The sequence below is a fragment of the Podarcis gaigeae genome (genome assembly GCF_964106915.1).
Source record: "Podarcis gaigeae genome assembly, chromosome: 11".
NCBI lineage: Eukaryota > Metazoa > Chordata > Lepidosauria > Squamata > Lacertidae > Podarcis > Podarcis gaigeae.
In genome coordinates, this window is record NC_139687.1 from 12,883,498 (window position 1) to 12,907,591 (window position 24,094).

At 43.9% G+C, this 24,094-nt stretch overlaps 1 protein-coding gene across 2 annotated transcripts in view; it reads right to left on the minus strand.

The window, feature by feature from the left end:
- ROR2 (receptor tyrosine kinase like orphan receptor 2) overlaps nucleotides 1-24,094 on the minus strand; it is a 157,985-nt gene that overhangs the window by 93,589 nt on the left and 40,302 nt on the right. The window lies entirely within an intron of this gene.

Consider the following 24,094-nt stretch of genomic DNA (forward strand, 5'->3'; position numbering starts at 1 on the left):
ATTGATGACAGGTGCTCTTGGTGTGAGTTGTTATAACTATTCCAACCTCCTGTTTCCTGTTTCAGAGGATGGCAACTCAATTTTCATTTGCACAAATACCTTAGTTCCCCACAAAGAAGCCTACTTGGTTGCTAAACAGGACTTAAGGGCAACATAACTGCTCTTTAAAACCAATTTTAGTTCTACACCATCAGATATTTTTACTTCCAGAGGTGCTGCTTCTTTTGGTGGATGAAAGAACAGCAACCATCTATATATGTCCCTCTCTCCACAACACACACACACACACACACACACACACACACACACACACTTCAAACAGTCAGTAATTTAGGAATGGCTGGGAAGAAGAATTCAGATATCTTTTGGTTCCCTATAGTCTGGCATTACAGAACCACAAACCGGTTTGAAGTCAGCAGGAAAGTGGTTTTAGCAATGACGGCATGTTTCCTAGCAACCTTCCAGCCCACAGTGAAGAGACAAGATGCCATCAAGTGTTTTGGCACCTTTGATTTATGTACATTTGACAAAAATGCTGAAAAATTAATCATCCTGTCAATCGTAAACTAATGTGGTTTTCCTTAACCAACAGTCATGGAAAGCTTTCCCAAAAGAAAAATTAATCTAAATTTGAAACTAATGGGTACTGAAAGCTAGTAATTACCACTCTACTGCTCGCATTCAAGTATCTGCCTGGGTGCTGACTGCCACGGAATGATCATATTTTGTTTCCCTTTTTTATTATGAGATTAGAAGTGGAACTTTACAGAGAAAGCAGTCCCTCAAGGCCAAAACAGAAGAGCATGTGTGAACAGCTTCCTGTTGTTTTTTTAAAAAAATATTTATACAAATATTTATATAACACTAATTCGGGAAAGCTCAGTTGTTTATAGAGCGTGGTGCTGGTAACGCCAAGGTTGCAGGTTCAATCCCCGTATGGGGCAGCTGCATATTCCTGCATTGTAGGGGGTTGGAGTAGATGATCCTCAGGGGCCCTTCCAGCTCTATGATTCTATGATTTTAAAGGCCAAGGCAGGCTGCTTCACCTTACCTCATAGATGGCCAGGCTTAATGGCTTGATAGCTACCATCTGACAGCATCACTCAGGCCCCTCCATTGGCTTCTGCCTGGTGACTTCACCCGCTAACTTCAGCCTCCCAACATTATTATTATTAACATTATTATTATTATTATTATTATTATTATTAAAATCTGAATACTGCTCGCCATTCAAAGATCACAGGGAGGTTCACAACGTGAAAATACAACATGGGAATACAAAATATATGGGTTTGAACCCCATATTGAGCAAAAGATTCCTGCATTGTAAGGGGTTGAGCTAGATGACCCTCATGGTCCCTCCCAAACTAGATTCTCTGATTCTATGAAACCAATATCCCTCCCTCCTATGGGTTTCATCTATTCATGAATATCTACCTTCAACACATCACATTCGTGCACATGCAAACACCATTTTGAAACCCCCCATGTACTCAAACAAACATATACAGCCGACATCCAGAAACATGACATCCATTCATGTTTGGACCCTGGCTTCAATCCACAACTATCCACTGGCTTCTGTTGACTGTCTTCCAAAGGTGAACTTCCATCAGCCGACATCCACAAACATCCGTCTGCTTTAGACTTTTAGCCTCCACCAACTTCCAAATCCAAAAGCCACTGGCTTCCATCCACCAACATCTGCCAGCTTCATGTCCATCATGAGACATCTGCCAGCTTCCAACCATGAATACCAGCAGCCTTCAAGCAAGCAAACTTGCCTTATTATCAGTCTCTAGCATCCCACTGCCAGAGGATTGCCTCCTTCCATTCATCACTTTGCCTCCTCCAAGTGGAAGAAACCTGGGCAGTGCTGAATATCACATTCATTGCCAGGTGTGTCCTGCTGGAAATAAAAAAGGGTTTCCCCCTTGGCCTGCCTTTATATCCACTCAGTTGCCAAGTGCTTTTGTGACATCACAAGAAACCCACAGCCAATGGCAACAGCTGGGGAGGCATCATCTTTACTGCTTTGAGCCTCACAGTGGCGGGTGGACCTATCAGTGATTGTGTGCTTGTTTATTTGGGACATGGGTGGTGCTGTGGTCTAGGCCAGGGGTCTGCAACCCATGGCTCCGGAGCCGCATGTGGCTCTTTTACACCTTTGCCGCGGCTCCGGGGCGGATACTAGCGAGGGGAGGAGGCGCATTGTGCGCCCTGACACTCCCCACTGTGGCGGGCGCTGTACTGGCTGTGACCTCGCATGGGGGCGGTTGCATGCGTTAGTCATGCACCGTCCTGACGTCACCTTCCCGCCCACCCGCCCGCTACATTGTAAGGGGCATGTACGCTGGTCACTGCATTGAAAGGGGGCATGGACGCTGGTCACTGTTTTGAAGGGGAGTGAAGAACACACACACAAAAAAAAGGTAACTTGCTAATTTAACGTTTATTTCTATGAGGAGTAATTCTGAGGGGTCAAACAAAGAAATAATAAAAAAGTGACAAAAAGTTATTTTTATAATGACAAATTTTGCGGCTCCCAGTTTTTTTTTCTTCGGAAACGGGTCCAAGTGGCTCTTCTTGTCTTAAAGGTTGCAGACCCCTGGTCTAGGCCACTGAGCCTCTTGGGCTTGCCAATCGGAAGGTCAGTGGTTTGAATCCCTGAGGCGGAGTGAGCTCCCATTGCTCTGTCCCAGCTCCTGTCAACCTAGCCGTTCAAAAGCAGACCAGTGCAAGTGGATAAATTGGTACCACTGTGGCAGGAAGGTAAATGGCGTTTCCATGAGCTCTGGTTTCCATCATGGTGTTCTGTTGCAACAGAAGCAGTTTAGTCATGCTGGCCACATGACCTGGAAAGCTGTCTGCGAACAAACGCCGGCTCCCACGGCCTGAAAGCGGGATGAGTGCCTTTGACTGGACTTAACCATCCAGGGGTCCTTTACCTTTTTACCTGCTTGTTTATTATTATTTATTATGAAAAAGTTTTATTATGAATATATATATATATATATATATGCAGGTTTTGGTGTCCTCGGGTGTCTTCCCGTGTAAAAGTTGGGGTGTCTAGGCGACGTTTCGACGAGGTCTCACTCGTCATCTTCAGGCTGGTGCTTTCGGCTTCTTGTTACTGGAACAGAGCGGGATCTCAATGTTTGAGTTCCTATAAATACTGTAGAGGGGGTGTGGTGTCTAGCCTCCAATGTTCTGGGCAGAGAGGAAGTTCCCAGGCTAGTGTGCCTTTTCTTCTTTTGTTCCTTAATTACTTGAGAGATACCTTGAGTGATTTCTTGAGTGATATCCTGAGTACCACTTAGGTGGGTCATTAGGTGTGGATTAGTTGCTAAAGTCTTTGTGTCTTGACCTCTTGAACTTTGTGAAGAGTTTTCCTGAGAAGATGGCTGTATTGCACTTAGTTGTGCTTTGGCTTGGCTTCGTGTATAGAGGCGAGCTGTGGTTTTGTGGCTTGTGTCAGCCAGATCTGTGTAGGGATTGCAGGGGGGTGCAGCATCCGGAGGTGCCACCATGGATTGGCTACTGGATGGTGTCAGTAATTCATCTGTGGAGAGGGTCTGGGTTTGGGTCTGGTGTGGTTGATTGGTGTTGGCGTTCTGTGTGCCTCTGGATCTGGTGTCAGTTTTTGTGGGGAGGGCTAATTTCCAGATGTCTGGCAAGCGGGATGTGTCGTCACGCTTGTTCATGTTGTGAGGGTGTTTCTCTATCTCGATGGCTTCCATGATTATTCTCTTGTGGTGATGTTCCGTGTTAAAGAGCAATTTGGAATCTGCAAAATTAATTTCGTGTCCTGTTTCTTTCATGTGTTGGAAAAGAGAGGAAGTTTTTTCTTCTTTTTTGACGGCATTCTTGTGTTCTGCGATACGTGCATTTATTCGTCTGTTTGTTTGTCCAATGTACGTGGCTGGGCAGACTTTGCAGGGTATTTCATAGATCCCTTGGTTTTCCAACTGGATTTTATCCTTGGGGTTTCTGAGGATATTGGCTATTTTTTGGTTGGTGCAAAAGGCTGTTTTGATATTGTGTTTATGGAGGATTTTGCTAATTTTATCTGTAGTGCCCTTGATATAAGGAAGGAGGGCCATGCCATTGTTTTCTTCTGTGTCTTGGTTTTTGGGGGGTGATTCCTTTTGGACAACAACATAATCATTCTCCCAGCAGACAAAGGTAATGCCACAGTGGTGATGAACACATCGGACTACCAAGCAAAACTATCAAAGCTACTCCAAGATCCTGCCTACAAACCTATAAAAACAGATCCCACCACCTATCTGGAAAAAACCACCAAATCCAAAATAAAAGCCTCTCCTATCAGTGAAGAAATCCAGCTAAGAATCATCCCCAGAGAAAAATCATCCAGATGCCCCAAACTCTACGGCCTCCCCAAGATACACAAAGAAGGAACACCACTCAGACCAATAGTCAGCTCCATAGGCTCACCTCTACAAAATCTCGCTAAATTTCTCGCCAAGCAACTTCAGCCCTATGCAGAATCCATCTCTTCACACGTACCAAACTCCTTCCAGTTCATAGAAACAATAAAGAAGCAAAACCTACATCCTAATGACCTACTTGTGAGCTTCGATGTTGTATCTCTCTTCACACAAGTGCCCATTAATGAAGCCTTGACAGCTATTCAAAACAAATACAATCCCCCCGAATACATCTTGGACCTGACCAACCACTGCCTAACCAACACGTACTTCATCCACAATGGACAAAGATACAAACAGATAGAAGGAGCACCTATGGGATCACCCCTCTCACCGGTCATCGCAAACCTGTACATGGAACACTTTGAAACCAATGCTTTAGACAAGTCAGAACACAAACCCAAACTTTGGCTCAGATATGTTGACGACACCTTTGTAATTTGGCCACACGGGAAGGAAAAACTGGATAGCTTCCTCACACATCTCAACAACTTACACCCCAAAATACAATTCACTATGGAAATAGAAGCCAACAACCAACTTCCCTTCCTTGACGTCCTAATCTACAAAAAACCTGATGGCTCCCTAGGACACACTATCTACCAGAAAAAAACACACACCAACCGCTACTTACATGCACAATCACACCACCACCCTGCACAAATAAACTCCGTAGCCAAGACTCTCATCTCCAGAACCAAACGCCTGGCTGACAAAGACCACTTGACAACTGAGTTACAGAATCTCTCAAATGTGTTAATTGCCAATGGATACCAGCAAAACAGGATTACGAAGCTAATCCAAAAGGAAACACCCCCCAAAAACCAAGACACAGAAGAAAACAATGGCATGGCCCTCCTTCCTTATATCAAGGGCACTACAGATAAAATTAGCAAAATCCTCCATAAACACAATATCAAAACAGCCTTTTGCACCAACCAAAAAATAGCCAATATCCTCAGAAACCCCAAGGATAAAATCCAGTTGGAAAACCAAGGGATCTATGAAATACCCTGCAAAGTCTGCCCAGCCACGTACATTGGACAAACAAACAGACGAATAAATGCACGTATCGCAGAACACAAGAATGCCGTCAAAAAAGAAGAAAAAACTTCCTCTCTTTTCCAACACATGAAAGAAACAGGACACGAAATTAATTTTGCAGATTCCAAATTGCTCTTTAACACGGAACATCACCACAAGAGAATAATCATGGAAGCCATCGAGATAGAGAAACACCCTCACAACATGAACAAGCGTGACGACACATCCCGCTTGCCAGACATCTGGAAATTAGCCCTCCCCACAAAAACTGACACCAGATCCAGAGGCACACAGAACGCCAACACCAATCAACCACACCAGACCCAAACCCAGACCCTCTCCACAGATGAATTACTGACACCATCCAGTAGCCAATCCATGGTGGCACCTCCGGATGCTGCACCCCCCTGCAATCCCTACACAGATCTGGCTGACACAAGCCACAAAACCACAGCTCGCCCCTATACACGAAGCCAAGCCAAAGCACAACTAAGTGCAATACAGCCATCTTCTCAGGAAAACTCTTCACAAAGTTCAAGAGGTCAAGACACAAAGACTTTAGCAACTAATCCACACCTAATGACCCACCTAAGTGGTACTCAGGATATCACTCAAGAAATCACTCAAGGTATCTCTCAAGTAATTAAGGAACAAAAGAAGAAAAGGCACACTAGCCTGGGAACTTCCTCTCTGCCCAGAACATTGGAGGCTAGACACCACACCCCCTCTACAGTATTTATAGGAACTCAAACATTGAGATCCCGCTCTGTTCCAGTAACAAGAAGCCGAAAGCACCAGCCTGAAGATGACGAGTGAGACCTCGTCGAAACGTCGCCTAGACACCCCAACTTTTACACGGGAAGACACCCGAGGACACCAAAACCTGCATTCCTGTACCCGTGAAAATCTACGAAAGCATATATATATATATATATATATATATATATATATATATATATATATTATATAGCCTACTCTTCGTCTGTATTGATAATGGGCATGGCATAAAATTGGTGTAGAGGTTCCCCACCACCACCACCATAAGGTCTGCATTCCCTTTTTGGGAAAAGTATAATACAGTGGTATTATACTTTTATAAGTATAATACCTAGCAGTTCAAAAGTATAACAACCTAGCAGTTCGAAAGCACCCCAAAAAGTGAAAGTAGATCAATAGGTACCACTCCAGCGGGAAGGTAAATGGCATTTCCGTGCGCTGCTCTGGTTCACCAGAAGCGGCTTCGTCATGCTGGCCACATGACCCGGAAGCTGTACGCCGGCTCCCTTGGCCAATAAAGCGAGATGAGCACCGCAACCCCAGAGTCGGCCACGACTGGACCTAATGGTCAGGGGTCCCTTTACCCTTTAACTATAATTCAGTGGTACCTTGGGTTAAGAACTTAATTCATTCTGGAGGTCCGTTCTTAACCTGAAACTTAACCTGAGGTACCACTTTAGCTAACTGAGCCTCCCACTGCTGCAGCGCCGCTGCCACACGATTTCTGTTCTCATCCTGAAGCAAAGTTCTTAACCAGAGGTACTATTTCTGGGTTAGCAGAGTCTGTAACCTGAAGCATATGTAACCCAAGGTACCACTTCTAATAAGATTAACCTTAACACTATAGCGTACAAAACAGAACACCACACCAGAACAAAGAGAGAGAAGAGAAAGTAAGTGAAACCCAGGCTCCTTCTGGCGTGATTATTATAGTCAGCATGACCCTGACAGAAAGATATCAGAACCAGTTCAAACCAGCTGTACTCTGCTTATCAGAAGGAATAAACCAAACAAGAACCTTCTTCCTGTTTCTTTCACATAGAAAGAAAACTTCCAGAACCCTCTTGAATTAAGCAGAACAGGAAAGATCACACATCAGATCAATATTTTCTGTACTAAGAAATGCAAACTGACAAAACTTTCTTAGAGGGCATAGTAGGAGGATAAGAGGAAAGGAAAGGTCAACTGCATGGGTAACCGTCCAATTCACACAACTTTAGATCCAACTGAAAGATGGATCTTTAAGGTTAGTTGATCTTTAAGGTCAGCTAAGACAAACATCCTAAACAGAGATTCACAGTTCCAAAAGAAATACAGTTGTACCTCATGTTGCGTAACCTCCAGGTTATGGAATCTTTGGGTTACGGCCGCGGCAAACCCGGAAGTGCATACTTCCGGGTTTCGCCGCTCACGCATGGGCAGAAATGCTCTATCGCGCCACGTGTGAACACAGAAGTGACGCGTCTAGTTGCAGGTTTTTTTCAGGGTGCACACAGAACCCCTAAACAAATTAAATCTGTAACCAGAGGTACCACTGTATTTAATTTCTCATAGAATTACATGGGATCATAATATGGGGGGGGATACAATTTGGGTACAATCCTACTCCTTTCCTTGACAATGAGACCAGGCAGCCTAGCAGATTACTCTCTCTGGCAAATAAGAACTAAAGAAAGTCAATGTCATAGTGGACTACAGAGAAAGATGTAACTATAAAAAAAAACCCAAAGACTCCAGGCAAACCTCATCTGATTCTGTTCATTCCCATGCAAAACAATCCCAGGTGGCGCTGGAAAGAAAGGAAGTCAGCAAAAATTTATCGCAACCAATCCAAAAATTTTATTTACTCAGGTGCACATCACCACATCGAGACAAGCTGAGATTCATTTCTGAAATCTGTTTTAGTTCAATCTTTCTTTAATGATATTTGATATTTTTTTTATTTGGGTGGGGGAGGGGGAGATAGCCTCGCAAAGAAACAAGTTTCATTGCAGATTTCAAGAGCAGGATATACTTTTTCGTTGCTACCACCAAATATACCCCCACAATGTACAAACCAGCTCCATCTTCTGAAGAGTTCAAAGTTCTCCTTTTGATGTTGACAGAAACCTATATGCGGATTAATTCTGAAAAGGGAGGCACATACGTTTCCATTGTAATTCCTATGCTAGCATTTTGTGGTAGTGATGAAGTCCTTCCTAAATGAAAAACATATGCTATTTTTTATCATGGAATAAAGAAATGGCATTTGTATCTTTTGTTGTTGTTAAATTAGGAAATAAGGGTGATTTATCACCTGTGACTCACCACTCAGTGAGTCTTAAAACTTATGTAGATGATGAAAAGAAATTTTAAAAATAATTTTACTTTTAAAAATGCCTTATTTAAAAAATCCATGACTTGCAGTTCAACAGGGAAAAAATGGAAAACCAAGTATTAATATTGCTGTTCCAAAACGTGGCATCCCAAGTGTACAAAGGATTTCATATTTTGTATTTCAACATTATCCACAGGCAGTCCTAAATAAGACAACTAAGATAAGAAAGAGAGAAGAATTGGAAAACATTTTTTTAACTTCATAAAGACTGCAAAAGTGTTAAACAACAAAGGGGCTAAATAAGTTGGAGATCCTCAAATGGTGACTTATTTTTGTTGGTGCTTACAGGCAAAATTACCGTTGAGATCCTGCTGTTTAATTCCCAATGCCCTTTGTTGGCATACATTTCTTGTTCCCCTTTGCCTATTCTTCATTTTCACCAATGACAGGGAAATGCAGTCTATACAGTTTTGCACTGAACTGTCAACACCACTATTACTTAAAAGATGGGATTTTGAGGCTGTTCAGCTATATACCTGGGGAAAGGTGAAAATCACTTCCTTGAGAAGAAGCAGCAGCAGCAGCAGCATTTGGATTTGATATCCTACTTTATCACTACCCTAGGTACCCTTATAGATTGCTTCATTTATAGTTTTACGGTGCTGATGTGCCACACAGCATGTTCTCCTTCATGGAGAGGACGTGTTGCGGTGGGAGCTAACAAGACACCCCACTGTTGCTGGGCGGGGAAAGAGTGTTGGCCACAATTTTAATTGAGTTCTTCTTGTTGCTGAGGAGTTTTAGATGTTGCCATTTTGTGATTGACAGCCATAGCCTTTATATGCCCTGAGCACAGTGTTGAGCTTCCTCTTTTCGCTGCGCACATCGGATCACCCGCCCACCCTCCCTATTTTCAGGGTTGTTCGCTTGACCTTGCTATGCCTGTCATGGGGCCGTCTGCTTTTGGGGCCTGGTAGGAATTTTTCCATTTGGCTGATTGGCTGGTGCCATTTGGTTTTTGCCTACTGCGTAGCAAATCGTCACAACTTGTAAGGTTGCAGTTAGGCATTGGTTTTATGAATTGGTTGGTGGAGGGGTACGGACTGGCTGTGCCTGCCCCTCCAAAATGCTGCTGCTGCAAGGGTATTCCATTAAAGGAATCCAGGGGCTCGCCATGCTTTTGTCCGAACCCCTGGCAAGGGGCTAGGGCCAAGCAAGAGCCCCTGGGAGCATATGGGGAGAGGTGAGGGCATGGTTCCCAGCTCCGTCTCTCATCCCAAAATAGTCAGATAGTCGCAACCAATGCCTAAGCAACCACTCACATTTCTTGTATTTTAATAAAGTTGTGGCCAAAATTATGCCAAAAACCTTAAACAAAATTCATGTGTCAATTGTGTTTTATTTGGGGGTGGCTTGGTGACCTTAGTACACAACTTGAATCACAAGACTAGTGCTGCTAAATACTGGGAGACAGAACCACTTGACACCCGCCTAACATGGTGTGTGGAACCAACTTTAAATTAAAACTATAAACACGTTAAAAATGCCAAATAATTTATTGACGTATGTTGCCAAGTTTCCCCTTATGGCGAGCCTAAGATGGGTCCACCTCAAACTTGGCAGAGTTTAGCTAAAAACAAAAAGGGTTGGAGGGAAAAGCGAGACCCAAGATGCGAGTTTTGCCCACTTCATTTAACTTAAGGCATTACTCTACAATTTTCATACAGCTTATTGCTCTTTGTGGGTAACTGCAGCTAGTTACGAACAGAGAGGGCTGTGGAATTAAGTCTGATAGAAGCATACATATTTCAAGGAGGAAATCTCGCTACGCCGTTTAAAAAGAGAGACTCCGAGGCACCACAAGGAACTTAACTCTTTCATAAGTCAACAGCAATGTGTACACAATCATACACTTAAATTCAGTTGAAATCAACCAACCTTCTCTTGGCGGTGGGGGCAGAATTGGTAGAAATAAGTGAGACTGTTTAAAAATATGGATTTTAAAAGTCCCTGTTTCTGGGGTTCCTTTTCCTACCATCCCAGCCAAACTTTACAGCATCATTTCTGGGGGGAAATGTTAAATATACTTTCTCTCCTTTTTTTATTCCCATGGTTAAAACAGAGTTGATTCATTCTCACAGCAGATAAATCTTTCTGACTGGTAATTATTCAGGAAAAAGGAGGCAACATGTGTGACAGGGTACCTTTTGGTTCACTTCAGCTCTGACAATCTGTTTTTCATTGAGCAGTGTTTTTAGTTCATTCTCCACAACATTTTTCTTTAATTATGATAAAAGACAGTAACTTAATCAAGCATAAATCCTGCCCAACTGAACATAAGAAAACAAAGGGAAATATTCGTGCAGGTGGCCTTTTCCTCTCAATTATTGGTTATACAGCACTAGAAAACATTTGCAAAATTTGTTCTCCCTCAAAAACTGCAACTGTAATAAAAGAATCAACACTTCCACCCTGGTTATATTTGATCTAAACAAAATGCAAAAATTCTCCATATACTACATAAGCTCAGGAAGAAATTCATTGCACTTATATAATTATTTTGTTATCTTGGTTACCTACCTGGTTTTCTTCCTTTTTAAACAAACAAACTCAGAAGGGCTGCCAGAGTTTCAGGAACCACAAACAAATCTTGTTGCTCTGTGGCAAATGCCCGCTCCGTGTCCCTGGTGGCGTAATGATTCCCAAGGCCGAAGGGATGTACATCTCTCTCACACAAAAACAAAAACACACTAAAACTTTCATTTTGAAGCTTGTGTGTACAATGAAATAAAGAAACTAACAGGTAGCCAATCTGTTGTTGTTGTTGTTGTTGTTGATTATGATTTTATTACTTATACCCTGCCCATCTGACTGGGTTTCACCAGCCACTCTGGGCAGCTCCCAACAGAATATTAAAAACACAATAAAACATCAAACATTAAAAACTTCCCTAAACAGGGCTGCCTTCAGATGTCTTCTAAAAGTCAAGTACAGTGCTACCTCGGGATGCGAACGGGATCCATTCCGGAGCCCCATTCGCATCCCGAACGGAACGCAAGATGCGACAGCGGGTCTGCGGGTCGCATTTTGCCACTTCCGCGCATGCGCGTGACATCATTTTGAGCGTCTGCGCATGCGCGAGTGGCAAAACCCAGAAGTAACGTGCTCCGTTACTTCTGGCTTGCTGAGGAGCGCAACTCAAACGTGCTCAACCCGAAGCACATTCAACTTGAGGTATGACTGTAGTTGTTTATTTCCTTGACATCTAGTGGGAGGGCGTTCCACAGGATTGGCACCACTACAGAGAAGGCCCTCTGCCTTGTTCCCTGTAACCTCATTTCTCGCAGTGAGGGAACCACCAGAAGGCCCTCAAATCTGGACCTCGGTGTCTGGGCTGAACGATGGAGGTGGAGACGCTCCTTCAGGTATACTGGGCCAAGGCCATTTAGGGCTTTAAAGGTCAGCACCAACACTTTGAATTGTGCTTGGAAACGTACAGGGAGCCAATGTAGGTCTTTCAGGGCCGGTGTTATATGGTCTCAGCGGCCACTCCCAGTCACCAGTCTGGCTGCTGCATTCTGGATTAGTTGTAGTTTCCAGGTCGCCTTCAAAGGTAGCCTCACATAGAGCGCAGTGCAGTTGTCCAAGCGGGAGATAGCCAGAGCATGCACCACTCTAGTGAGACTGTTCACGGGCAGATAGGGTCTCAGGCGTGCATACCAGATGGTGCTAGTAAACAGCTGCCCTGGGCACAGAACTGACCTGCCCTTCCATGGACAGCTGTGAGTCCAGAATGACTCCCAGGCTGTGCACCTGGTCCTTCAGGGGCACAGTTACTCCGTTCAGGACTAGGGAGTCCTCCACACCTGCTCACCCCCGGTCTTTCCTGGTGAAAGAAACCACAATCTCAGGTTCAAACCTAACACTAAGCTACCCCCATCCTGGTTTGTTTTCCCATGTATGCAAAAGGGGGAGCAAAGGGGAAGCAACTGGGCTGCATGCACAGTATGGTTTACTAAACCAAGAACCTTGGACTAAACGTTTTGTGCAAATACACCCATTGCCAATATATCTTTGCACAAAGCAACCTTTGCCTATCAGGCTTGCCATAGTTAGGGCTGTTAGGCTTCCCAACCTGATTCTGCTCCCACCCTCTCTACCCAGCCTGTGAAAGTGTGAAAAAAGGCAACTGCCAAGTGAAAATGGAATTATATGACGTTCACAAAATCCTTTCAGGGACAGGGTGGGGAACCTGTGGCCATCTAGATGTTGTTGGACTCCCAACTCTCATCAGCCCCCGCCAACATGAACAAAGGCCAGTGATGTTGGTTGCTGGGAGTCCAAGAACATCTGAAGAACCACTGGTTTTCCAGCCCTGTTTTCAGGGAACAATGTAGCTGTCAACCCCTTGAGAGAAACAATTGAGTTACCATTGCCCATTTGAGTGTACAGTGGTACCTCGGGTTAAGAACTTAATTCGTTCTGGAGGTCCGTTCTTAACCTGAAACTATTCTTAACCTGAGGTACCACTTTAGCTAATGGGACCTCCTGCTGCCGCCATGCCGCCGCCGTGTGATTTCTGTTCTCATCCTGAAGCAAAGTTCTTTAACCGAGGTACTATTTCTGGGTTAGTGGAGTCTGTAGCCTGAAGTGTCTGTAACCTGAAGCATATGTAACCTGGAGCGTATGTAACCTGAGGTGCCACTGTGTTAATTTCTCTCTCTCTCTCTCTCTCTCTCTCTCTCTCCCTCTCTCTCTGTGTGTGTGTGTACACAAACACACACACACTCACATTGGGCTGATATGGAGGGTGGCATGGCATGCAACAGCTATGAAAAATCTCAAAGTACTTCAACTGAGCCAAGTTTTATACGGATGTAAAATATTTGCATTCTACACAAAAGTCTGGGTGGGTATGGGCACAATTCTTTTCCCACACAACATATTGTGGTCAGAGGTATCCAGCTCTGATGAGCCCACTGTGAAAGGCTATCATTGTAAACATTTTGGCTTGGAGGCAAATCCCATGGAGATCAAACGGTCCTATTTCAAAATAAACATGCTTCAATTTTGATGTGCAAATAATCATAGTTTGCAGATCAGTATAAAAATAGAAGGAAATGCATTCTGTTTTTCAGAACCAAGACAATCAGTCAGATCTAAAGGAGGGTCATTATCCTTTATAGCTCTGTTGAAATAAAGGGAACAATGTTGGCATGACCAACACAGCAATTCTAATACCTAGATTTTCTGAAAGGGGTTAGGATTGGGAAGAGATGTCTCTCCATCCACAGAGAAGGGTGGGCACAACCACTAAAGAGCCCCCTCCCCACACCAGTGTCCCCACTGGCAGTATATTAATATGTTTACTCAACCCTTCAACAATGGTCCTATGGTGGGTAACATTACAATATAAAACTGCAGATGAAACATACCGTATTTTTTGCACCATAACACTCACTTTTTTCCTCCTAGAAAGTAAGGGGAAATGTCTGTGCGTGTTATGGAGCGAATGCCTGTGGGTGGCGGGGGGGGGATCTGCTGCAGTCGTGAGCAGAGGATCCATGGTTCCCCTTCCTTCCCTCCTCCGTGGTTACAAAGCATGGATCCACATGGATCCTCAGGATGTTTGCATTGAGCTACTCCAAACTCACTGTCAGATCACATGTCTGTGGCCACAGCATGAACCACAAAAATCATATATCCACTATTTCGTTAAGAATATTTTTTTTCTTGTTTTCCTCCTCTAAAAACTACGTGCGTCTTATGGTCTGGTGCGTGTTATAGAGCGAAAAATACGGTAAAATATTGGTGCTGCTTTTTCGTCGGAATTCAGCTTCCATTTTTCAATCCATCCCATTAGCACCTCCAGGCAATGGTCCAGCATCTGAACTTCCTACCATGATTCGAGATGAAATTGAAAGATAGAACAGGGTTTCATCAAGATATTGATGACACGTCACACCAAATCACCTGATGGCATCTCTCAACAGATTAAAAAAAAACAAACCATAAGGCAGACACAGAGGCTAACTGCCAAAGTGCTCTGCAATAGTCCCTCAATGCTACTATCACAACAAATCCCCAAAGGCAGGACTGAAAATAATATATTTGGGGGGAGGGCAAGCGGTAGTAAGGCATACACAGTCTTAGATCTGCTGATTTAAGATTTAAGAAGAGAGTCCCCGCACTGTGCTGTGCCGGTTTAGCGTAGCACGCGGGGATTCACTGAACGGGCGGCTCGGTTCAGGGGCGGCTCGTGGGCCAGTTAAATGACCTCTGTGGACCGCTTGTGGCCCATGGGCTTTAGGTTGTCTACCCCTGTCTAAACCACAGAGCCTAGGGCTTGCCAATCAGAAGGTCAGTGGTTCGAATTCCCGCGATGCGGTGAGCTCCCGTTGCTCGGTCCCTGCTCCTGCCAACCTAGCAGTTCGAAAGCACGTCAAAGTGCAAGTAGATAAATAGGTACCACTCTGGCGGAAAGGTAAACGGCGTTTCCGTGTGCTGCTCTGGTTCGCCAGAAGCGGCTTTGTCATGCTGGCCACATGACCAGCTGGCTGTGGACAAACGCCAGCTCCCCCAGCCAGTAAAGCGAGATGAGCGCCGCAACCCCAGAGTCATCCACAACTGGACCTAAAGGTCAGGGGTCCCTGTCCCTTTACTTTTACCTTTACCTCTGGACTAAAGAATATTTAACTTTCTCTGTATTCAATCCTACACTTGTTCACTTGTTGCTCTTATCAAAGCTTTCTAAAAAAAGGAATGCCAAATTTGTTATGAAATTCTACTCAATATTGATCCAGAGCAGAATTCTGATGTATAGTGAGCAGAGTAAAAACTTAAACACATTGCAGAATTCCCAAACAATAGACCAGAGGCAATTAATATTTCATCCAACAGAGCATAATTGTCACAAATCCAATACATTCAGGATTGGCACTGTCCATAAGAAATCCAGTTGAAGCAGACTTAACTTAAACTTACAATAATTTATAATAAGACTAAAACCTCAAGACTAAGCATACTATGTACAGAACACCACACCAGAATGAACGAGAGATAGGAAGAAAGTGAAACCCAGGCTCCTTCTTTTTATTATAGTCAGCATGACCTTGACAGAAAGAGATAACAGGACCAGTTTAAGCCAGCTGTACTCCGCTTCTCTGAAGGTATAATCCAAACATCATGAACCTTCTGCTTGTTTCTTTCACACAGAGAAGCCTCCAGAAGCTTGCAGAACACTCTTGAATTAACTAGAATAGGAACAATCTCTACACATCAGCTCAATATACTTTCTGCACTAAGAAATGCAAACTGACAGAATCACCAACGGCTATACACTGAGGTCCAGTTCCGAGGGCCTTCTGGTGGTTCTCTCCCTGCGAGAAGTGAGGTTACAGGGAACCAGGCAGAGGGCCTTCTTGGTAATGGCACCCACCCTGTGGAACACCCTCCCATCAGATGCCAAAGAGATAAACAACTATCTGACTTTTAGAAGACATCTAAAGACAGCCCTGTTTAGGGAAGTTTTTAGTGTTTGATGTTTTATCGTGTTTTTAATATTCTGTTGGGAGCCGCCCAGAGTGACTGGGGAAACCTAGCTAGATGAACGGGGTATAAATAAATGTTGTTGTTGTTGTTGTTGTTGTTGTTGTTGTTGTTATTATTATTATTATTATTATTATTATTATTATTATTATTATTAACACAGTAACTCAGCAGTGATGGATGTGCATCTGTGAACCAGCTCAGTTTCACACAACAGTTATTATATACCAATTCATTAGTAATTATAAAGAATGCCAACATAAAGTATTGCATCAACTCAACCAAAGCAATCCTAAACCACCAGAGCCCTAATAATAAGCTTCATAACTAAGTCATACACTTTCAAAAATGTAAGATGAAATATTACAGCCTTTTTCATAAGAGATGGTTTGTCTAAGGAGAAAGTATTTTAGCATGCAGTCAAAAGCCAAATCAAATGAAAAATGCAGTTGTCAAAAGGAAGATAATTCCTTCCCATTTTAGATATCTGGAATACATTATTTCAGGCAGCATGGAATTGCTTCTGGCTACAGTCGAGGAATGGATTTTAAGTGAAACCTGGTGTTGGTGTGCATAAATGTTTTCCCCAGGTGCACAAAACACCATCTAAAGAACATTCAGATCTATGGCCACCAAACTTGTAGTTGGTTTTCTTGTGGTGGCTGGATGAGGATTCTTAATTACCTGCAGTTTTTGATTATAGCAATTTTAGCTTCTATTTAATGTTTATGGTCCAAAGCTATTACTAGCTGCTTTAGTAAGAGCTGCTACAAGGCAGTAAGTGGCCTTCTCATACATAGCCGTAGGACAATCTATTGCGGAATAGGAATACTTTTGAGGTGTACTTACGTAACCTACACAGACTTTAACTCAGGAAAAGAATGAGAATACCAACTCAATTCCAGGAAATATGGTTATCTTTTAATCTCATTCCCCCTTTAAAGGCAAATTCACAGATTTCTGTGGAATTATATCCTAAGCAAATCTGCTTAAGACAGCAGCCTCACAACTCAGACCCGTGATTTTTTTGTCCTTATCTCATCTCACATAGAAAGGCAGATTTTTCTCGTTTGCAGGCCAAAAGAATGAAGTTAGTTTAATGGGCAGAATTTTATATATTCTGTAATACTGAATATAAATTTCACTTTACCTAAGTGATGAACAATTGAGCTGCATCTGAAATTCAAGATGGAAGCCAATATGGCTGTTCTCCAATTTGCAATTGTGCCTCTGCCTCTCTCAGACAGTAACACCTGCTTCAAATGCACTCAAAAATTCAAAACGAGTAACGAAGGAAGCATATAATTTATGCTTCGCAGAAGACAGGTGAAACGAATGTCTAAGCATCTAAGATATAGCATCACCGCTGGCTGTGTGCTCTGAAAGAAGTGTCCTTTTCGGAAAATACAAGTTATAAATTACTTCTGACAAATTGACTTTCATCTGCCTTGTACAATGACAAGAACAGAAATACTACTCAAGACTTCACAAGATTCCTCCTTCCTGCTTTGCTCAGACTATGCCCCCAAGCCTTCCTCTGTTACTTACAGAAACCTGCAATTTATTTTACCTCAACAGGCAACGAAAAATCACCGCCAATGGGAAAGGTGAGTTAAAAACCTCACTCCTGCAGAAATTACCTTATGGAACCATGAAGATCATGCTTAAAAGAGCAGGTGTTTCTGATGTTTAAAATGATTTGCCTATTGATTTATTTTCTGCCACAAATTCCAGATATGCTGGAGTTTGGGGAATTCTGCACATGTTTTCAGGCACCATCTCCTTAGCCAGGCATGTCCAAAGTCCATTTTGAGGGCCTAATCCAGCCGCCGGTCAATTTAATCTGACCCCATGGCAATGTATGTCCTGGGTCAAAATCTCTGGGGTAAAATTGTAAAAAAAAACAAAACAACCTAAAAGCTCAACAACTTTGGTCGGCCCTAGGTAAAGGTAAAGGTAAAGGTACCCCTGCCCGTACGGGCCAGTCTTGACAGACTCTGGGGTTGTGCGCCCATCTCACTTAAGAGGCCAGGGGCCAGCGCTGTCCGGAGACACTTCTGGGTCACGTGGCCAGCGTGACATTGCTGCTCTGGCGAGCCAGAGCCGCACACGGAAACGCCGTTTACCTTCCCACTGGTAAGCGGTCCCTATTTATCTACTTGCACCCGGAGGTGCTTTCGAACTGCTAGGTTGGCAGGTGCTGGGACCGAGCAGCGGGAGCGCACCCCGCCGCAGGGATTCGAACCGCCGACCTTTCGATCGGCAAGTCCTAGGCGCTGAGGCTTTAACCCACAGCGCCACCTGCGTCCCTTGGTCGGCCCTCCCGCATGTTAACTTCATCATATCTGGCCCTCTTTGAAAAAGGTTTGGGTACCCCTTGCAGAAAACTTTTTTTTTTTCAGGTGGGGTGTCCTTAGCTATTGGTTTACATGCTTCTAGACTTAGATCTGACACTAAGAAGACTTCAGGACACAATTCTCATTTAAATTAACCCCCACAAATTAACTTTAAAATCAAAACTTCATTATCACTCCCACACCTTTTTTATTTATTTATTTATTTATTTATTTTTGCAATTTCACTCTGCTAGGCCACTCCTAGCTTGGAAATCAATATATGATTGATTTCAAAATTCCAACATAATTTTTTTAAAGGTTTCTTTGTTACTGCATTCCAAAAAACATAGTCTAATGTTGGAGTACACTGGATCCCGTAAAGTTAACTGAAGTTTCTCGTGGGTCTATCAGGAAGCCTGAAGAAGAAAACAGAGGAGATGCTTAAGTGAAATGTTTATGATGCTCATATCATAACAAAAAACAATGCCTAGGCGAAATTCTGGGATGATAGTAAATAATGAAAGAGGTCCTATGTACTTCAAGGCCTAAAAACGCTTTTCTTTTAGTTTCTTAAATGAATATTACAAATTAGAAAATAGGTGCTCTAAGTCTGCTAACTCCTGTGTCAAAATAAAGCCAAGTAGAAACAGAATTGACCCCCTATTTCACCCCTGAGCTCCAACAGACCCTTGGCAGCACACAAAAGAATTTATGGTGGGAAATTACTAAAACAGGAAAAAACCTAACTCCAGTGCTCTTGAAATATAACCATAGAAAATGTAATTTATGATCAGGGAAATTGCAAAGTTATTTTCCGTACTCTGTTTTCAGAAGTCACTGAGGACAGAATTGACCCCAGTTATCTTAGGTGTTTGGTAGTTTCACCTTCTCATTCCTTTCAATAAGGTTGAAATCAGATCATGGGGTGGTATGAGACACCACAGGTCAACTAAGCCCATAATTATTGAGGAATACATGGTGTAGGAAGTGATTCAGGTTTTCTAAAAGAGCCCAAATTATGTTCTGGAAGGAAGTCTCTTCTCAAGGTCTCGCCACTGGGCCAATTGCACTGGAGAGGTGCCATGGCTCAGTGGCAGAGCATCTGCTCAGCATTCAACAGGTCCTGGGTTCAATCCCCGGCATCTCCATATGAAATCGTGGAGAGTCTGGGAGGTATAGGAAACAACTGTGTGTGTGTGTTATTATTATATTATATTATATTATATTATATTATATTATATTATATTATTATTACATTTTCTGTTTTACAATTTAAAAGATTCATTTAAACAACCTTAAAATGTCAATGACTTCCCTTCATCTCTTTCCATGGCTCATTGTGTATAACACAAATCCCTGCATATTTTACATAAACTAAACCATTCAGTATTCTATTATTACATCTATCAAAACTTGTTTACACTGCTGATTTTATCTTAATGCTGCCCACGTTTTCAAATATACACAATTTCCCCCCATATATTCAATAAACATTTCCCCATCTTTTTTAAATGTATGTTCTTCTTGTTCTCTTATTCTATATGTTAAATCCGCAAGCTGCGCATATTCCATCAGTTTAAGTTGCCATTCTTCTTTGGTTGGGACTTCTCTCATTTTCCATTTTTGGGCTAACAAAAGACGGGCCACAGTAGTGGCACTCATAAAGATTCCACATGAACTTAACATACTCATGTATTCATCTACTTTAAATATATACTCTTACATGAGTATGTTAAGTTAATGTGGAATATGCAGAAAATATAAAAAATAAATTTAAGGAACCGCAGAAAGAGGGGGAAGGAAGTCAAGTTTTGAAATTTTAAAATTATTGTCAAATTATTGGAATGTATAAAATTGAAAAACATAAATCATCCTCATCAAGCAGAACCTGATAGATTTATACCTGCCACACAGCAAAGTCAGGTACAATTCTTAGGAGAAGGCCATACTGCAGTGGTATAGCATCTGTTTTGCACACAGCAGGTCCAAGTTGCAAGGTAGGGCTGGGAACGGCCCCTATCTGAAACCATAGAGAGCCTCTCACACTGGCAGTTAGTGTAAGGTAAAGGACCCTGGGACAGTTAAGTCCAGTCAAAGGCGACTATGGGGTTGCGGTGCTCATCTCGCTTTCAGGCTGAGGGAGCCGGTGTTTGTCCACAGACAGCTTTCTGGGTCATGTGGCTAGCAGGACTAAACCGCTTCTGGCACAATGGAACACTGTGATGGAAACCAGAGCGCATGGAAACGCAGTTTACCTTCCCGCCACAGCGATAACTATTTATCTACTTGCACTGGTGTGCTTTCGAACTGCTGAGTAGGCAGGAGCAGGGACAGAACAATGGCAGCTCACCCCGTCATGGGGATTTGAACCACTGACCTTCTGATCGGCAAGCCCAGGAGGCTCTGTGGTTTAGAGCACAGTGCAACCTGCGTCCCAGGCAGTCAGTGTAGACATTACTGACAGTCTTCTTCTCTGTGGTGGCAACGTGCTTCAGGAATGCCCTATCCTCACGAGATGCAACTGGTACTCATCCTGTGCCAATTGAGGACATAGCTTTTGCCCATTGGAGATTGATATGGTGAACCAGCTCTGAATTGACACATTGCTCTATCAGCCCATTTTTAATTGATTATTGGATTTTTTAAAATCTCATGTTCAAATATTATTGTCATGATGTTTGGTTTCTCTCATAACCTGCCCTGGGATCATGGCAGATAAAGGCAGGATTCAAATTGAAATAAATTATTATTTGTTTGTTTAATTTCCATGTGAAAGCTGCCCTTGTTGATTTAAATTTAATAAACAAACAAATGCTTCAAAAGCTGCTGGAACTCACGACGCCACCATGAGCTTGTGAGGACTTAAGTTGTCACGGTTCTTAAATATCTTAGTTCTTAAATAATGGAGCTACAGAACATCTAGGCATCTGTGTTCGTTCGATGTGGCGAGGGACCCAAAACCACAGCAGAGCAATCCGACATGCCCAATTGCATTTCAGGGGACGCTGTGTTTATTTGCTATTGGCTGTAGCACCAAGGGCTCTTTTAAAACAAAAATAAAGCATATCAGAAGCTGTGACCACATTTTGTTTAAAAAACCCTTTAATATGCTCATTATTGTTAAGATCTTTTAAATATAAACATTATCATTAGAAGACTTCAATAAGACTACTGCAATGCGCTCTACGTGGGGCTACCTTTGAAGGTGACTTGGAAACTACAACTAATCCAGAATGCGGCAGCTAGACTGGTGACTGGGAATGGCCGAGACCATACAACACCAGTCCTGAAAGACCTACATTGGCTCCCAGTGCGTTTCTGAGCACATTTCAAAAGTGTTGGTGCCAGTGGCGTAGCGTGGGTTGTCAGCACCCGGGGCAAGGCAAGTAATTTGCGCCCCCTAACCCGTGGATTTGCGCCCCCTAACCCTAACCCCCAGATGTTGTGGCCGGTGCGGCCGGCCCCCCCTGCACCCCCCACGCTACACCACTGCCACAAAGTAGTGCGAGGCTTAATCACATGGCGGGGAAGAAGGCAGCAACTGGGTCCCGGGGGCGTCTCTGATGTGGCCTTACGGGCACCATTTGCAAGCGGGGAGCGGCACCCCATCCGCGCGAGCGCGCCCCCAGACGCAGGAGCCGCGCAGGCAGGGCTGGGGGCTGAGGCGCCAATGGAGGGGGGATGAAGGGCCTGCGAAGCCCTCGAGCACCAGAGAGCTGCTCCTGGTTTCGCGGGGGGGGGGGGGGCTCGGCCGGGGGCGGCAGCCCTTTTGTCCGCAGGATGGCAGCGGCGCCACCGGCCAGCCCCATTACTGGCCCGGCCAGCCTCCCGGGGCGCCAGGGCTCCGCCGCAACTAACACCTTCCCTCCAAAACTGGGCTGGTCGGATGTAGTTCTCTCCCGCGCTCAGCTCTGCGCTGGGCGGCCGCTGCATTTTCCCTCCCCCAGATAGTCCCTCCCTCGCTCTCTCTCCGCTCCGCAACGCACGCCTGGCACCCTCCCCCTCCACAGTGGGCGGCGACCCGGCAGCTCGGATCAGATTCGCACAGCCAGCACTGTGAGAGAGAGTGAGCCAGGACCAGGTAGGGGCAGAGAGCTCCGAGTGCGCCCCCAAAAATGTTGCGCCCGGTGCGGCTGGCACCCCTTGCACCCCCCACGCTACGCCACTGGTTGGTGCTGACTTTTAAAGCCCTAAACGGCCTCAGCCCTGTATACCTGAAGGAGCGTCTCCACCCCCATCGTTCAGCCCAGACACTGAGGTCCAGCTCCGAGGGCCTTCATTGCAAGAAGTGAGGTTGTAGGGAACCAGGCAGAGGGCCATCTAAAAGTCAGTTATTCATTTTTTTCTTCAAAATATAGTCTGGCTCCCCACAAGGTCTGAGGGACAGTGGACCGACCCCCTGCTGAAAAGGTTTGCTGACCCCTGGCTTTAAACTGAAGTTAATCCAACAAGCAGAATTTTAAGTTTGTGACATGAGTCTCTCCCCCTCCCCCAAATCCTTCAGACTGGGTTCCTCTCTTCTCCCGTATAAAACAAATGGAGCTGCAGGAGGTTTATAAGCCCTTTGCCAGACCCGATTTATTTTCTTAAATAGCTTGCAAATTTAGTAATTGAGTTCTTCAGGAATGTACCTCCTAACGGCACTTCCTGTAGTATTTTAAATCCCAGTTAAGCAGAGCTTCCAAGCAGAATGCAAACATTCAATGCTGAGTGTGCAATAAGCTCCCATGTGCATAAAAGCATTCTTGATTAGAATTATAATGTAAAATTATTCAATAAAGCCCTGTCAATGTGGTAAATGCTTGCATGCAATAGCTACCTGTTAAAAGATATTACTTTTTTATAGTAAGTGCAGTTCCACAGAGCAGTTATGACCCCCTGTTGAATCCCAAAGTTCTAGGGATGTAGGAAGCAACAAATATTGCAAGCCAAAGGGCGTGGCCAATCATGTGGGTCGAAACCATCCAATAGAAACACTGCCAGAAAGGAGGTACCAAATCCAGCATCACATGAGCTCTGCGAGTGCGGCTTTCTTCCGATTAAAGTGTAGAGTGTTTGAGGACCGGGACATTTGCAGGGAAACCAAAATGCTTCTTTACAACGCTACTGCACTACCAACCTTACTGTATGCTTGTGAAACATGGACCACTTAAAAACGCCATCTCCAACTCCTTGAAAGATTCCATCAACAGTGTCTCCAAAAAAATTTACACGTCACTTCGGAAGACTGGCAAACTGGAAGAAGCAAAGATCACCAGTGTCCAAGCAATGATTCTTCAACATCAACTTCATTGGACTGGTCATGTTGTGCAGATGCCCGCTTATCGTCTTCCAAAGCAACTACTCTACAGTATTCCAAACTTAAAAATGGAAAGCATAATGCTGGTGGTCAACAGAAGAGGTTTAAAGACTCTCTCAAGGCAAATCTAAAATAATGTAGTATAAACACCGACAACTGGGAAACACTGGCCTGCGAGCGCTCCAATTGGAGAACAGCCTTTACCAAAGGTGTCATGGACTTTGAAGATGCTTGAACTCAGGACGTAAGGGAGAAACACACTTAAGAGGAAGGCATGCTTGGCAAACCCTCATCGTGATCAACTCCTGCCCGGAAACCAATG